This window comes from Triticum aestivum, chromosome 3D (assembly GCF_018294505.1).
Source record: "Triticum aestivum cultivar Chinese Spring chromosome 3D, IWGSC CS RefSeq v2.1, whole genome shotgun sequence".
Classification (NCBI taxonomy): domain Eukaryota; kingdom Viridiplantae; phylum Streptophyta; class Magnoliopsida; order Poales; family Poaceae; genus Triticum; species Triticum aestivum.
In genome coordinates, this window is record NC_057802.1 from 192,755,804 (window position 1) to 192,774,194 (window position 18,391).

The 18,391-nt window shown below is 42.5% G+C and overlaps 1 pseudogene; it reads right to left on the reverse strand.

Annotated features, from left to right (window-relative positions):
• The window catches only part of LOC123076236 (probable receptor-like protein kinase At5g18500), a 114,599-nt pseudogene extending 96,642 nt beyond the window's left edge, over positions 1-17,957 (reverse strand).
• Positions 17,958-18,391: the final 434 nt, after the last annotated feature.

An 18,391-nucleotide genomic window follows, 5' to 3' on the forward strand; every position in this document is an offset into this window, starting at 1 on the left:
CTAACGTTCGCATACAATGGGTGTAAGCCAGATTTACACACGCAATACACTTAGGTTGACTTGATGAGCCTAGCATGTACAGACATGGCCTCGGAACACAAGAGACCGAAAGGTCGAACATGAGTCGTACAACAGATACGATCAACATGAAGATGTTCACCGATGATGACTAGTCCGTCTCACGTGATGATCGGACACGACCTAGTTGACTCGGATCATGTATCACTTAGATGACTAGAGGGATGTCTGTCTGAGTGGGAGTTCATTAATAATTTGATTAGATGAACTTAATTATCATGAACTTAATTATCATGAACTTAGTCTAAAATCTTTACAATATGTCTTGTAGATCAAATGGCCCACGCCAATGTCAACCTCAACTTCAACGCGTTCCTAGAGAAAACCAAGCTGAAAGACGATGGTAGCAACTATATGGACTGGGTCCGGAACTTGAGGATCATCCTCATAGCTGCCAAGAAAGCATATGTCCTTGAAGCACCGCTAGGTGAAGCACCCGTCCCAGCAAACCAAGACGTTATGAACGCCTGGCAAACACGTGTTGATGATTACTCCCTGGTTCAGTGCGGCATGCTTTACAGCTTAGAACCGGGGCTCCAAAAGCGTTTCGAGCAGCACGGAGCATATGAGATGTTCCAAGAGCTGAAAATGGTTTTCCAAGCTCATGCCCGGGTCGAGAGATATGAAGTCTCCGACAAGTTCTACAGTTGTAAGATGGAGGAGAATAGTTCCGTCAGCGAACACATACTCAAAATGTCTGGGTTGCACAACCGCTTGTCTCAGCTGGGAGTTAATCTCCCGGATGACGCGGTCGTTGACAGAATCCTTCAGTCGCTCCCACCTAGCTACAAGAGCTTTGTGATGAACTTCAATATGCAGGGGATGGAAAAGACCATTCCTGAGGTATATTCAATGCTGAAATCAGCGGAGGTGGAGATAAAAAAGGAGCATCAAGTGTTGATGGTGAATAAAAGCACTAAGTTCAAGAAAGGCAAGGGTAAGAAGAACTTCAAGAAAGACGGCAAGGGAGTTGCCGCGCCCGGTAAGCAAGCTGCCGGGAAGAAAACAAAGAATGGACCCAAACCTGAGACTGAGTGCTTTTATTGCAAGGGAAACAGTCACTCGAAGCGGAACTGCCCCAAGTACTTAGCGGATAAGAAGGCCGGCAATACCAAAGGTATATGTGATATACATGTTATTGATGTGTACCTAACCAGCGCTCGTAGTAGCTCCTGGGTATTTGATACCGGTGCAGTTGCTCATATTTGTAACTCAAAGCAGGAGCTGCGAAATAAGCGGAGACTGGCAAAGGACGAGGTGACGATGCGCGTCGGGAATGGTTCCAAGGTCGATGTGATCGCTGTCGGCACGCTACCTCTACATTTACCTACGGGATTAGTTTTAAACCTCAATAATTGTTACTTAGTGCCAGCTTTGAGCATGAACATTGTATCTGGATCTCGTTTAATGCGAGATGGCTACTCATTTAAATCCGAGAATAATGGTTGTTCTATTTATATGAGAGATATGTTTTATGGTCATGCCCCGCTGGTCAATGGTTTATTCTTAATGAATCTCGAACGTGATGTTACACATATTCATAGTGTGAATGCCAAGAAATGTAAGGTTGATAATGATAGTCCCACATACTTGTGGCACTGCCGCCTTGGTCACATTGGTGTCAAACGCATGAAGAAACTCCATGCAGATGGACTTTTGGAGTCTCTTGATTATGAATCATTTGACACGTGCGAACCATGCCTCATGGGCAAAATGACCAAGACTCTGTTCTCCGGAACAATGGAGCGAGCAACCAACTTATTGGAAATCATACATACTGATGTGTGCGGTCCAATGAGCGTTGAGGCTCGCGGTGGCTATCGTTATGTTCTCACCCTCACTGATGACTTGAGTAGATATGGGTATGTCTAGTTAATGAAACACAAGTCTGAGACCTTTGAAAGGTTCAAGGAATTTTAGAGTGAGGTTGAGAATCAACGTGACAGGAAAATAAAGTTCTTACGATCAGATCGTGGAGGGGAATATTTGAGTCACGAATTTGGCACACACTTAAGGAAATGTGGAATTGTTTCACAACTCACGCCGACTGGAACACCTCAGCGTAATGGTGTGTTTGAACGTCATAATCGCACTCTATTGGATATGGTGCGATCTATGATGTCTCTTACCGATCTACCGCTATCATTCTGGGGTTAGGCTTTAGGGACTGCCGCATTCACTTTAAATAGGGCTCTGTCGAAATCTATTGAGACGACACCGTATGAATTATGGTTTGGAAAGAAACCTAAGCTGTCGTTTCTTAAAGTTTGGGGATGCGATGTTTATGTCAAGAAACTTCAACCTGAAAAGCTAGAACCCAAGTCGGAAAAATGCGTCTTCATAGGATACCCTAATGAAACCATTGGGTATACCTTCTACCTCAGATCCGAAGGCAAGATCTTCATTGCCAAGAACGGGTCCTTTCTGGAGAAAGAGTTTCTCTCGAAAGAAGTAAGTGGGAGGAAAGTGGAACTTGATGAGATGACCCCTCTCGAACCAGAAGGTAGCGCAGCACAAGAAAATGTTTCTGTGGTGCCTGCACCGACTAGAGAGGAAGTTAATGATGACGATCATGATCAAGTTACCACTGAACTTCATAGGTCCACAAGGACACATTCCGCACCAGAGTGGTACGGCAACCCTGTCCTGGAAATCATGTTGTTGGACAACGGTGAACCTTCGAACTATGAAGAAGCAATGGCGGGCTCAGATTCCAACAAATGGCTTGAAGCCATGCAATCCGAGATAGGATCCATGTATGAAAACAAAGTATGGACTTTCACAGACTTGCCCGATGATCGGCGAGCGATAGAAAATAAATGGATCTTTAAGAAGAAGACGAACGCGGATGGAAATGTTACCATCTATAAAGCTCGACTTGTCGCTAAGGGTTATCGACAAGTTCAAGGAGTTGACTACGCTGAGACCTTCTCACCCGTAGCGAAGCTGAAGTCCGTCCGAATCATGTTAGCAATTGCCGCATCTACGATTATGAAATATGGCAAATGGACGTCAAAACGGCATTCCTTAACGGCTTCCTTAAGGAAGAATTGTATATGATGCAACCGGAAGGTTTTGTCGATCCTAAGAATGCTCACAAAGTATGCAAGCTCCAGTGCTCAATCTATGGGCTGGTGCAAGCATCTCGGAGTTGGAACATTCGCTTTGAGGAGATGATCAAAGCGTTTGGGTTTACACAGACTTATGGAGAAGCCTGTGTTTACAAGAAAGTGAGTGGGAGCTCTGTAGCATTTCTCATATTATATGTGGATGACATACTATTGATGGGAAATGATATAGAATTCTTGGAAAGTATAAGGGCCTACTTGAATAAGTGTTTTTCAATGAAGGACCTTGGAGAAGCTGCTTACATATTAGGCATCAAGATCTATAGAGATAGATTGAGACGCCTCATAGGTCTTTCACAAAGCACATACCTTGACAAGATATTGAAGAAGTTCAATATGGATCAGTCCAAGAAGGGGTTCTTGCCTGTATTGCAAGGTGTGAGATTGAGCATGGCTCAATACCGACCACGACAGAAGATAGAGAAAAGATGAGTGTCGTCCCCTATGCCTCGGCCATAGGGTCTATTATGTATGCCATGCTGTGTACCAGACCTGATGTAAACCTTGCCGTAAGTTTGGTAGGAAGGTACCAAAGTAATCCCGGCATGGAACACTGGACAGCGGTCAAGAACATCCTGAAGTACCTGAAAAGGACTAAGGATATGTTTCTCGTTTATGGAGGTGACGAAGAGCTCGTCGTAAAGGGTTACGTCGATGCTAGCTTTGACACAGATCTGGATGACTCTAAGTCACAAACCGGATACGTGTATATTTTGAATGGTGGGGCAGTCAGCTGGTGCAGTTGCAAGCAAAGCGTCGTGGCGGGATCTACATGTGAAGCGAAGTACATGGCAGCCTCGGAGGAAGCACATGAAGCAATCTGGATGAAGGAGTTCATTGCCGAGAGTTATTCCCAATGCATCGGGGCCGATGACTCTCTTCTGTGACAACACTAGAGCTATTGCCCTTGCCAAGGAGCCCAGGTTTCACAAGAAGACCAGGCACATCAAGCGTCGCTTCAACTCCATTCGTGAAAATGTTCAAAGTGGAGACATAGATATTTCTAAAGTACATACGGATTTGAATGTCGCAGATCCTTTGACTAAACCTCTTCCACGAGCGAAACATGATCAACACCAGAACTCTATGGGTGTACGATTCATCACAATGTAACTAGATTATTGACTCTAGTGCAAGTGGGAGACTGTTGGAAATATGTCCTAGAGACAATAATAAAATGGTTATTATTATATTTCCTTGTTCATGCTATAATTGTGTTATCCGGAAATCGTAATACATGTGTGAACACATAGACCATAACATGTCCCTAGTGAGCCTCTAGTTGACTAGCTCGTTGATCAGTAGATGTTTACGGTTTCCTGACCATGGACATTGGATGTCATTGATAACGGGATCACATCATTAGGAGAATCATGTGATGGACAAGAACCAATCCTAAGCATAGCACTAGATCGTGTAGTTCGTTTGCTGAAGCTTTTCTAATGTCAAGTATCATTTCCTTAGACCTTCAGATCGTGCAACTCCCGGATACCGTAGGAATGCTTTGGGTGTACCAAATGTCACAATGTAACTGGGTGGCTATAAAGGTGCACTACAGGTATCTCTGAAAGTGTCTGTTGGGTTGGCACGGATCGAGACTGGATTTGTCACTCCGTATGACGGAGAGGTATCTCTAGGCCCACTCGGTATTGCATCATCATAATGAGCTCAATGTGACTAAGTAGTTAGTCACGGGATCATGCATTACGGAACAAGTAAAGTGAATTGCCGGTAACGAGATTGAACGAGGTATTGGGATACCGACGGTCGAGTCTCGGGCAAGTAACGTACCGATTGATAAAGGGAATTGTATACGGGATTGCTTGAATCCTCGACATCGTGGTTCATCCGATGAGATCATCATGGAACATGTGGGAGCCAACATGGGTATCCAGATCCCGCTGTTGGTTATTGGCTAGAGAGGTGTCTCAGTCATGTCTGCATGATTCCCGAACCCGTAGGGTCTACACACTTAAGGTTCGATGACGCTAGGGTTATAAGGAAGGTTTGTATGTGATTACCGAATGTTGTTCGGAGTCCCGGATGAGATCCCGGACGTCACGAGGAGTTCCGGAATGGTCCAGAGGTAAAGATTTATATATCGGAAGTCACCATACGGTCATCGATAGTGTTCGGGGGTATGCCGGTATTGTACCGGGACCATCGGAGGGGTTCCGGGGGTCCACGGGGATGCTCCACGTACCCCGGAGGGCCTTATGGGCTGTAGGTGGAAGGGAACCAGCCCTAAGTGGGCTGGGCGCCAAACCCCCCTAGGGCCCATGCGCCTAGGGTTTGGGGGAACCCTAAAAGGGGGCGCCCCCTTGCTTGGGGGGCAAGCCACCTCCCCTTGGCCGCCGCCCCTCCCACCAGATGGGATCTAAGGGGGCCGGCCCCCCTCTCCCTTGCCCCTATATATAGTGGAGGGGTTGGAGGGCAGCCACACCTTTCCCAAGGCGCAGCCCCTCCCCTCCCCAACACCTCTCCTCCTCCGCGTGTGCTTGGCGAAGCCCTGCCGGAGAACTGTCACTCCACCACCACCACGCCGTCGTGCTACTGTTGGAGCCTTCTTCCTCAACCTCTCCCCCTCCTTGCTGGATCAAGGCGTGGGAGACGTCACCGCTCCGTACGTGTGTTGAACGCGGAGGTGCCGTCCATTCGCCGCTTGGATCATCGGTGATTGGGATCACGATGAGTACGACTCCATCAACCCCGTTCTCTTGAATGCTTCCGCTCGCGATCTACAAGGGTATGTAGATGCACTCCTCCCCTCTCGTTGCTAGTAAACTCCATATATTGATCTTGGTGATGCATAGAATTTTTTTAAATTTCTGCTACGACCCCCTACAATATGTGGGTGGACCGGTGCTTGGGTGTTGCCCTTACTTGAACAAGCATCCCACTTATGATTAACCTCTATTGCAAGCATCCGCAACTACAACAAAAGTATTAAGGTAAACCTAACCATAGCATGAAACATATGGATCCAAATCAGCCCCTTACGAAGCAACGCATAAACTAGGGTTTAAGCTTCTGTCACTCTTGCAACCCATCATCTACTTATTACTTACCAATTCCTTCCTCTAGGCCCAAATAATGGTGAAGTGTCATGTAGTCGACGATCACATAACACCACTAGAGGATAGACAACATACATCTCATCAAAATATCGAACGAATACCAAATTCACATGACTACTAATAGCAAGACTTCTCCCATGTCCTCAGGAACAAACGTAACTACTCACAAAGCATATTCATGTTCATAATCAGAGGAGTATTAATGTGCATAAAGGATCTGAACATATGATCTTCCACCAAATAAACAAACTAGCATCAACTACAAGGAGTAATCAACGCTACTAGCAACCTACAGGTACCAATCCCAGACTATGAGACAAGAATTGGATACAAGAGATGAACTAGGGTTTGAGAGGAGATGGTGCTGGTGAAGATGTTGATGGAGATTGCCCTCTCCCGATATGAGGACCATTGGTGATGACGATGGCGATGATTTCCCCCTCCCGGAGGGAAGTGTCCCGACAGAACAGCTCTACCGGAACCCTAGATTGGTTCCGCCAAGGTTCCGCCTCGTGGCGGCGGAGTCTCGTCACAAAAGCTTGCTTATGATTTTTCTTCGGACCAAAGACTTCATATAGCAGCAGATGGGCACCGGAGGGCCAACAGGGGGCCCACGAGGCAGGGGGCGCGCCCAGGGGGTAGGGCGTGCCCCCCACCCTCGTGGACAGGTGGAGGCCCCCCTGACGTATTTCTTCCGCTCAGTATTTTTTATTATTTCCGAAAATAACTTTCGTGGAGTTTCAGGACTTTTCGAGTTGTGGAGAATAGGTCTCTAATATTTGCTCCTTTTCCAGCCCAGAATTCCAGCTGCTGGCATTCTCCCTCCTTATGTAAACCTTGTAAAATAAGAGAGAATAGGCATAAGTATTGTGACATAATGTGTAATAACAGCCCATAATGCAATAAATATTGATATAAAAGCATGATGCAAAATGGACGTATCAACTCCCCCAAGCTTAGACCTTGCTTGTGCTTAAGCGGAAGCCGATAACGATAAATATGTCCACATGTTTAGAGGTAGAGGTGTCGATAAAATAAAATACGGACATGAGGGCATCATGATTATTCTCATAACAGCAACATATATGGATAATGTCATATGATTTCTTATGCTTAAGTAATAATCTATTCACAATGCAAAGTATGAATCAGAAACTTTATTGAGAACTAACAAACTATAATCTCAGTCATTGAAGCAATTGCAATTTATCATAACATCAGAAAGAGTCTATGTCAGAGCTTTCTAGCAAGTCCACATACTCAACTATCATTTAGTCTTTCATAATTGCTAACACTCACGCAATACTTGTTGTTACGGAGTTTTAATCGGACACAGAGAAAGATAGGGGCTTATGGTTTCGCCTCCCAACCTTTTACCTCAAGGGTAATGTCAACAATAATAACTCATGCTAACTTACATCCAATTAGATATATATATATATATATATGAAGATCTTTCCAACATCCTGTGCTTGCCAAAGGATAAAATGTAAAAAGGGAAGGTGAAGATCACCATGACTCTTGCATAAGGTAGAAGATAATAATAAAAGATAGGCCCTTTGCAGAGGGAAGCAGAGGTTGCCATGCGCTTTCAGGGTTGGATGCACAAAATCTTAATGCGAAAGAACGTCACTTTATATTGCCACTTGTGATATAGACCTTTATTATGCAGTCCGTCGCTTTTATTTCTTCCACATCACAAGATCGTATAAAGCTTATTTCCTCCACACCAACCAATCATACATATTTAGAGAGCAATTTTTATTGCTTGCACTGATGACAACTTACTTGAAGGATCTTACTCAATCCATAGGTAGATATTGTGGACTCTCATGGCAAAACTGCTTTAAGGGTATTTGGAAGCACAAGTAGTATCTCTACTTGGTGCAAAGAATTTGGCTAGCATGAGGGGGAGAGGCAAGCTCAACATGTTGGATGATCCATGACAATATACTTTATCTCAGATATAAGAAAACATAACCCATTACGTTGTCTTCCTTGTCCAACATCAACTCTTTAGCATGTCATATTTTAATGAGTGCTCCCAATCATAAAAGATGTCCAAGATAGTATATTTATATGTGAAACCTCTCTTTCTTTATTACTTCTTATTAATTGCAACGATGACCAAAGCTATGTTTGTCAACTCTCAACAATTTTTAATCATCATACTCTTTTTATGTGAAGTCATTACTCTTCATAAGATCAATATGATCTCTTTATTTCTTTTTATTCTTTTCTCATTTCTTTTATTCACTCAAGATCATGGCAAAATAATCAAGCCCTTGACTCAACACTAATCTTTCTTATATATAGCTCACAGACTCGATTACATAGAAAGATCATAAAGCAAAACTCAAAACTAGATCATACCAAAACTTTATTCTACTAGATCAAGATGCTACTTAAAGGATCGAACTAAGAAAAACGGTAAAGGTAGGAGTGTGATGGTGATACGATACGATACCGGGGCATATCCCCCAAGCTTGGCAGTTGCCAAGCGGAGTGCCCATACCCATGTGATTATGCCTCCTTTGCTGGTGAAGGGATTGTTGATGATGTAGGCTTGTCGTCCATCTTCCAAGGCATAGGCTCACCATCATAGAAGGATGATCGAGTCTCCTGGATCCTTAAATCTGCAGCCAAACTCATCCTCTCGAATCTATATTCATACTCACAGTTTTGGTTTTGCAGGTCATAGATTTGGGCTTGAAGGTGCTCGATTTTCTCGTGGACCTTGAAGATGGCCTCCCCAATGTCCTTGGCATCCAGCTTGTGGTTGTTGGTGAACTCCATGATCATTATGTGATTGGAGTCAAGTCCACGCCCCACCATCTCCTGACACTTGAAAACTTGTTGCTCCATTGCTTCAAGCCTTGTCTCCACGCTTCCGGTACTTCGTGGTCCCTCAACATCACGGATGTGCAGCAACCCATCACGCATCTTAATGGTTTGAGGGTGTTGCAGCACCTCCGCGAGGTAGGGGTTGATGACCTTCTCGAAGAACTTGTCCTTGGGGGTGCTTGGAGACGTCATGATGATCTAGATCTGTCAGAGAAATAGCTCGAAACAAGAACAGAGGATAATTGCGTGATACATGAGTCAAAACCTTCGGGAGATTATATAATGAATTTTTACCGACCAAAATATGTATCATGCAAGAAAACGGAGTCCGGAGAGCACACGAGGTGCCCACGAGGCAGGGGGCGCGCCGAGGGGGTAGGGCGCGCCCTCCACCCTCGTGGAACCCTCGTGTCCTTCCCGGACTGGTTATTATTTTTCTATTTTTCTAAATATTCCAAAACGGAGAAAAATTGCCATTAGAACTGTTTTGGAGTCGGTTTACTTACCGTACCACGTACCTATTCCTTTTCGGAGTCTGAAACATTCTGGAAAGTGTCTCTTATGTATTCCTCCGGTGTTACGGTTTCAATAACATTAGTTTCAACATTTATAGGATTACCTGAGATATAATGTTTGATTCTTTGACCGTTCACCACCTTCGAATTTGTGCCTTCGAAGTTGTTGATTTCTATGGCACCAGAATGATAGACCTCCTCAATAATGTAAGGACCTTCCCATTTAGAGAGAAGTTTTCCTGCAAAAAATCTTAAACAAGAGTTGTATAGCAATACATAATCACCTACATTAAACTCACGCTTTTGTATTCTTTTGTCATGCCATCTTTTGACTTTTTCTTTAAACAACTTGGCATTTTCATAGGTTTGGGTTCTCCATTCATCAAGTGAGCTAATATCAAATAACCTCTTCTCACCGGCAAGTTTGAAATCATAATTGAGCTCTTTAATAGACCAATAAGCCTTATGTTCTAGTTTGAGAGGTAAGTGACATGCTTTTCCATAAACCATTTTATACGGAGACATAACCATAGGATTTTTATATGCAGTTCTATAGGCCCATAATGCATCATCAAGTTTCTTGGACCAATTCTTTCTAGATCTATTAACAGTCTTTTGCAAAATTAATTTGAGCTCTCTATTACTCAATTCTACTTGACCACTAGACTGTGGGTGATAAGGAGATGCAATTCTATGATTAACATCGTACTTAGCAAGCATTTTACGATAGGCACCACGAATAAAATGTGAACCACCATCAGTCATTAAATATCTAGGGACTCCAAACCTCGGAAAAAGTAACTTCTTTAACCATCTTAATAGAAGTGTTATGATCAGCACTACTAGTTGGAATAGCTTCTACCCACTTAGTAACGTAATCAACAGCAACTAAAATATGTGTATATCCATTGGAGGCAGGAAAAGGTCCCATATAATCAAAGCCCCAAACATCAAATGGTTCAATAACAAGTGAATAGTTCATAGGCATTTCTTGACGTCTACTAATATTACCAATTCTTTGACATTCATCACAAGATAGGACAAACTTACGGGCATCCTTGAAGAGAGTAGGCTAATTAAAACCGGATTGCAATACCTTATGTGCAGTTCTATCTCCAGCGTGGTGTCCTCCATAAGCTTCGGAGTGACACTTGCGTAGGATCTGTTCCTGTTCATGCTCAGGTACACAATGTCTAATAACGCCATCTACTCCTTCTTTATAAAGATGTGGGTCATCCCAGAAGTAATGTCTCAAGTCATAGAAAAACTTTTTCTTTTGCTAGTATGTGAAACTAGGTGGTATAAATTTAGCAACAATATAATTAGCATAATCAGCATACCATGGAGCAGTACGAGAAGCATTTATGACATTCAGTTGTTCATCAGGAAAGCTATCATCAATAGGTAGTGGGTCATCAAGAACATTTTCTAACCTAGACAAGTTGTCTGCAACGGGGTTCTCAGCTCCCTTTCTATCAACAATATGCAAATCCAATTCTTGTAGCAAGAGAACCCATCTAATAAGTCCAGGTTTATCATCTTTCTTTTCTATAAGATATTTAATAGCAGCATGATCCGTGTGAATAGTTACTTTAGAATCAACAATATAAGGTCTGAACTTATCACAAGCAAATACAACTGCTAAGAATTCTTTTTCAGTAGTAGCATAATTTCTCTAGGCATTGTCTAGAGTTTTACTAGCATATTGAATAAAATTTAATTTCCTATCAACTCTTTGCCCTAGAACAGCACCTACAGCATAATCGCTAGTATGACACATAATTTCAAAAGGTAAATTCCAATCAGGTGGCTGAACAATAGGTGCAGAGATCAATGCTTTCTTAAGTATTTCAAATGCTTCTACACAATCATCATCAAAGACAAATGGTATATCTTTTTGTAATAAATTAGTCAGAGGCCGAGAAATTTTTGAGAAGTCCTTAATGAACCTCCTATAAAAACCGGCGTGACCAAGGAAGCTTCTTATAACTTTGATGTCCTTGGGACATGGCATCTTTTCAATAGCATCAACCTTGGCTTTATCAACCTCAATACCTCTTTCAGAAACTTTATGCCCCAAGACAATACCTTCATTATCCATAAAGTGGCACTTTTCCCAATTCAAGACAAGATTAGTTTCTTCACATCTCTGCAAAACTCGATCAATGAAAACCTTAGAAATCTTTTCACAAAAGTCAGAGAATATAGCCATCATGCATCTTTGAAAGGTAGCAGGTGCATTACATAAACCAAAAGGCATACGTCTATAAGCAAAAGTACCAAAAGGGCAAGTAAAAGTGGTCTTTGATTGATCATCGACTGACACAGGTATTTGAGAGAAACCAGAATAACCATCTAGAAAGCAAAAATGTGTATGTTTGGATAATGTTTCTAGCATTTGATCGATAAAAGGTAAGGGGTAATGATCCTTTTTAGTAGCCTTATTTAATTTGCGGAAATCAATTACCATCCTATAACCTGTAATAATTCTTTCCGGGATCAATTGATCTTTATCATTAGGAACAACGGTAATACCTCCCTTCTTAGGGACACAATGGACAGGACTTACCCACTGACTATCAGCAACGGGATAAATTATACCTGCCTCAAGGAGCTTTAGTATTTCCTTTCTTACCACTTCTTTCATCTTAGGATTCAGCCATCGTTGGTGATCATGAACTGGTTTGGCATCTTTCTCCAAATTTATTTTGTGTTGGCATAGAGTGGGACTAATGCCCTTAAGATCATCAAGAGTATATCCAATAGCAGCACGGTGCTTCTTCAGAGTTTTCAATAGTCTCTCTTCTTCATGCTCTGAAAGGTTAGCACTAATAATAACAAGATATATATTTTTCTCATCAAGATAAGCATATTTAAGAGTATCAGGTAATGGTTTAAGCTCAAATACGGGATCACCCTTGGGTGGAGGAGGATCCCCTTGGATTTCAACAGGCAAATTGTGTTTCAGGATGGATTTCTGTTTAAAGAATACTTCATCTATTTCCCTTCATTCATTCATAAACATATCATTTTCATGGTCTAGCAAATATTGTTCTAAAGGATCACTAGGAGGTACGGCAATAGAAGCAAGACCAATTATTTCATCCTTACTAGACAATTCCTCTTCACGGTGTTGTCTACGAAATTTAGAGAAATTAAACTCATGAGACATATCACCTAAACCAATAGTAACGACATCCTTTTCATAGTCTATCCTAGCATTAACAGTGTTCAAGAAGGGTCTGCCAAATATAATGGGACAAAAGCTATCTTGTGGGGAACCAAGAACAAGAAAATCAGCAGGATATTTAGTTTTCCCACACAAGAGTTCAACATCTCTAACAATTCCCATTGGTGATATAGTATCTCTATTGGCAAGTTTAATTGTGACATCAATATCTTCTAACTCAGTAGGTGCAATATCGTGCTTAATTTCTTTGTATAAGTCAATAGGTATTGCACTAGCACTAGCACCCATATCACATAAGCCATGATAACAATGATCTCCTATTTTAACAGAAATAACAGGCATGCCTACCACAGGTCTATGTTTATCTTTAGCACAAGGTTTGGCAATTCTAGCAGTTTCATCACGGAAATGAATAACATCCCATCAATATTATCAGACAAGAGATCTTTAGCAATAGTAATATTAGGTTCAACTTTAATTTGCTCAGGAGGTGTATAAGTTCTAATATTGCTTTTACGAACCACAGTTAAAGCTTTAGCATGATCCTTTATCCTAATAGGGAAAGGTGGTTTCTCAACATAAGAAGTAGGAACAATAGGATCATTATAAGTTATAGTCTTTTCTTCAACTTTAATAGGTGAAGCTACTTTTACTTCTATGGGAGGATGATATTTAAACCACTTCTCCTTAGGGAGATCAATATGAGTAGCAAAAGATTCACAGAAAGAGGCTACTATCTCAGAGTCAAGTCCATATTTAGTGCTAAATTTACGGAAAACATCGGTATCCATAAAAGATTTAACACAATCAAACTTAGGTGTCATACCTGACTCCTTACCTTCGTCGAGATCCCAATCTTCAGAGTTGCGTTTAATTCTTTCCAATAAATCCCATTTGAATTCAATATTTTTCATCATAAAAGAGCCAGCACAAGAAGTATCGAGCATGGTGCGATTGTTATCAGAAAGCCGAGCATAAAAACTTTGAATAATTATTTCTCTTGGGAGCTCATGATTGGGGCATGAATATAACATTGATTTAAGCCTCCCCCAAGCTTGAGCAATGCTTTCTCCTTTGCGAGGCCAAAAATTATATATATAATTGCGATCACGATGAACAAGATGCATAGGATAAAATTTCTGATGAAATTCCAATTTCAATCGTTTGTAGTTCCATGATCCCGTATCATCACATAGCCTATACCATGTCATTGCATCTCCCTTCAAAGATAAATGGAAGACCTTCTTCTTAATAACATCATCGGGTATACCTGCAAGCTTAAATAATCCACAAACTTCATCCACATAGATTAGGTGCTCATCAGGACTTTGTTCCGTCTCTTGCAAAAGGATTAGCTAGCAGTTTTTCTAACATACCCGAAGGAATTTCAAAGTAGACATTTTCATTTTCAGTACGGTCAGTCGGTTGAGGAGCAACTCTTTGCTCTACTGGTCGGGGTGAAGATACCCCGAACAAGCCCCTTAGCGGATTACTTTCCATAGTAACAAGTGACAGTAAATTTCAGCACACTATATAAACTTTTCCTTACCAAATTCCACCTACCAAAGGCGCTTCACTCCCCGGCAACGGCGCCAGAAAAGAGTCTTGATGACCCACAAGTATAGGGGATCTATCGCAGTCCTTTCGATAAGTAAGAGTGTCGAACCCAACGAGGAGCAGAAGGAAATGATAAGCGGTTTTCAGCAAGGTATTTTCTGCAAGCACTGAAATAATAGGTAACAGATAGTTTTGTGATAAGATAATTTGTAACGAGAAACAAGTAACAAAAGTAAATAAAGTGCAGCAAGGTGTCCCAATCCTTTTTGTAGCAAAGGACAAGCCTGGACAAACTCTTATATAGAGAAAAGCGCTCCCGAGGAGACATGGGAATTATCGTCAAGCTAGTTTTCATCACGTTGATATGATTCGCGTTCGGTACTTTGATAATTTGATATGTGGGTGGACCGGTGCTTGGGTGTTGCCCTTACTTTAACAAGCATCCCACTTATGATTAACCTCTATTGCAAGCATCCGCAACTACAACAAAAGTATTAAGGTAAACCTAACCATAGCATGAAACATATGGATCCAAATCAGCCCCTTACGAAGCAACGCATAAACTAGGGTTTAAGCTTCTGTCACTCTAGCAACCCATCATCTACTTATTACTTCCCAATGCCTTCCTCTAGGCCCAAATAACGGTGAAGTGTCATGTAGTCGACGTTCACATAACACCACTAGAGGATAGACAACATACATCTCATCAAAATATCGAATGAATACCAAATTCACATGACTACTAATAGCAAGACTTCTCCCATGTCCTCAGGAACAAACGTAACTACTCACAAAGCATATTCATGTTCATAATCAGAGGAGTATTAATATGCATAAATGATCTGAACAAATGGTCTTCCACCAAATAAACCAACTAGCATCAACTACAAGGAGTAATCAACACTACTAGCAACCTACAGGTCCCAATCCCAGACTATGAGACAAGAATTGGATACATGGTATGAACTAGGGTTTGAGAGGAGATGGTGCTGGTGAAGATGTTGATGGAGATTGCCCTCTCTCGATGAGAGGAGCGTTGGTGATGACGATGGCGATGATTTCCCCCTCCCGGAGGGAAGTGTCCCCGGCAGAACAGCTCTGCCGGAACCCTAGATTGGTTCCGCCAAGGTTCCGCCTCGTGGCGGCGGAGTCTCGTCACGAAAGCTTGCTTATGATTTTTCTTCAGACGAAAGACTTCATATAGCAGAAGATGGGCACCGGAGGGCCAATAGGGGACCCACGAGGCAGGGGGCGCGCCCAGGGGGTAGGGCGTGCCCCCACCCTCGTGGACAGGTGGAGGCCCCCCTGACGTATTTCTTCTGCTCAGTATTTTTTATTATTTCCAAAAATAACTTTCGTGGAGTTTTAGGACTTTTGGAGTTGTGCAGAATAGGTCTCTAATATTTTCTCCTTTTCCAGCCCAGAATTCCAGCTGCCGGCATTCTCCCTCCTTATGTAAACCTTGTAAAATAAGAGAGAATAGGCATAAGTATTGTGACATAATGTGTAATAACAGCCCATAATGCAATAAATATTGATATAAAATCATGATGCAAAATGGACGTATCAGTCACTTTTCTCATTCACAATCTAGTGTTTGCATATTCTGGTGCCACATAACTGCAATGAGTAAATGCAGGACATTATTAACCACCACTAACATAGTGTAACTGTACTCTAGCTCATTAGTTGCCCAACATACCCAAAGTAGTTACATGACTCTTACCGGCACCAAGAAGCTTGGCTAAACCAAAATCTGATACTTTAGCGTCAAAATCACCATCAATCAAAATAGTGCTAGATTTGATATCATGGTGCACGACTTTCAGTTCAATTGCCTCATGCAAGTAAGCATGCCTGCAATGAATTGAATGAAAGTATTGAATTGAAGTGTTACATAAGATAGACATGGTATTAGGAACTCGTTCAGCTTAAGCCTCACTTCCATCGTGAATGACAATATGTTATAGAGAAATTATTATTTAATGTGGAATTAGTTCCAGGTAGAGATAAGATGCAATTTCGGGACCTTTATGATTGCATTACCAATTGGCAAGATAAAGAATAAATGACACGACATTAGCAGAAAGAAAGGGCATTCCAGGGAGAACTTACGCTTTACCTGTCCCTAGAAGAATCTTTATGTGGGCCTCCCATGTAAGGGAGCCCCGGTGACTCATATCTCCATGAAGCCATTGCCCTAGGTTTCCATTGGTCAAATATTCATAGAAAAATATCCTGAAAGGTCACTTGAAGTAAGGAATGATGCAACAGAATTCCATACAATCATTTGCTTGGTAATACATGTACCAAGGATATGTAACCAACCTTTTCTTTTGTGAATGCGACATGCAATCAATGATAACAAAGGTATAACATGAATATGATAGTGAAAGACGGTACAAGTACCTCTGAGTACCCTCCACGCAGTAACCAAGAAGACGGACTAAGTTCTTGTGGCGAACATGACCAATAGCTTCAACTTCTACTCTGAATTCCTTCTCAGCTTGCCCTCTGCAAGATGAAAAACATCATTTGGTTCAATATAAAGCAGGATATTCTGTTACGAAGGAACATGTATGGGCAGTGTAACATTGTGATAATACAAGTCTTACAGGTTATAAAGAAGCTTTTTGACAGCAACAGGAGTGCCATTGATGATCTCGCTGCGATAAACTACACCATATCCATCCTCACCAATAATGTTATCTTGCAAAAATGATTGGTGGCAAGTTCCAAATCCCTCAAAGTGAACCAATGACCCCAGAAAAGGTAGGAGAACTCTAGCAAGCCAACCAAAGTTGAAGGGGAGGTTATCCCATGAGTTGAAGCTTGCCGAAAAGTTCTCGGCCCTCCTTCTTCAGCTGATTGAAAGCCTACATCCTTGTCCATGTAACGGAATGACCCTGAGGGGCTCTCATCCCCATGTCTCGATTTTCTTACACCCAAATGGACCATGACCTTGTCCGATTCCCGGTCACTAGGCTTGTCCTGGATCGTTAGCAGGACCCCATCATGCGCCCCAAAGTCACTTGCTGGGACTTGCTCCACCCTCACTTCCTTGATTTCCTTGGAAATGGCAAGGATTTGGGTGACTGGGATATTTGCAGATGCTCGTCTGGTCCTGGTACTTGTGAGCTACGTTGGGATTTCCCCAAAGAGGAGAGGATGATGCAGTACAATAGAGATACGTATTTCCCTTAGTTATGAAAGGTTATCAATCTAGTAGGAGAACCAAGCAACGACTCGTTAACAACACCTGCACACAAACAACAAATACTTGCAACCCAATGCGAACAAGGGGCTATCAACCCCTTGACGGTTACGAGCAAGATTAAATAGTATATAGTTGCAGGAATTCGAGGATGTCACCACGAAGTCAGCGAGCTCCCTAGGGTCAAGCTGCTGCTCCCTAGGCTCTCTCTAGGCGCTCCCTAGGCGCTCCCCGCCGGTGGCCACTCCGACCCCGGCGGCCACCCCTCCTCCCGCCGGCTGCCACTCCGGCGCCGGCGGCCACCTGGCTATCTCTGGGCCCTTTGTGGGTAGTTTTTTGGCCCTGCGTGGCCATGGATCCTCCCTCTCTCAACTTTGCTCGAGGTAAAGATTTTCAGTTCTCTATGAGACAAAAGTTTGGTCATCCGGTGGTGTTTTCACTTGGTTTTCGTCAACGTGAATTCACTTTGGTGGTTTCTTTTTGCCGTGCTCGATTTCGGTTGGATTGTCACACAGTCAGTGTCACGTTGCAATCTTGCTTTGGTGGTTATCCACAGGGGTTTCGTGTGCTACATCTCAAGGACAGATCCTTCAAGTTTTCGGTTGCCTCCAAAGCAGTGGGTTTTGAAATTTATAATCAAGGGCGGGTGGTTGAGAAGGATTTTGAGTTAGTGTTCAATCTTTGGGGTTTTGGAGGTCCGAACTGGTTACGTGAAGAACAACTTTTTTATCGCGAGGAAGAAGCTTCTTGGACTTTGGTCAGGTCTGGATCACGCCCACGCTCCGCCG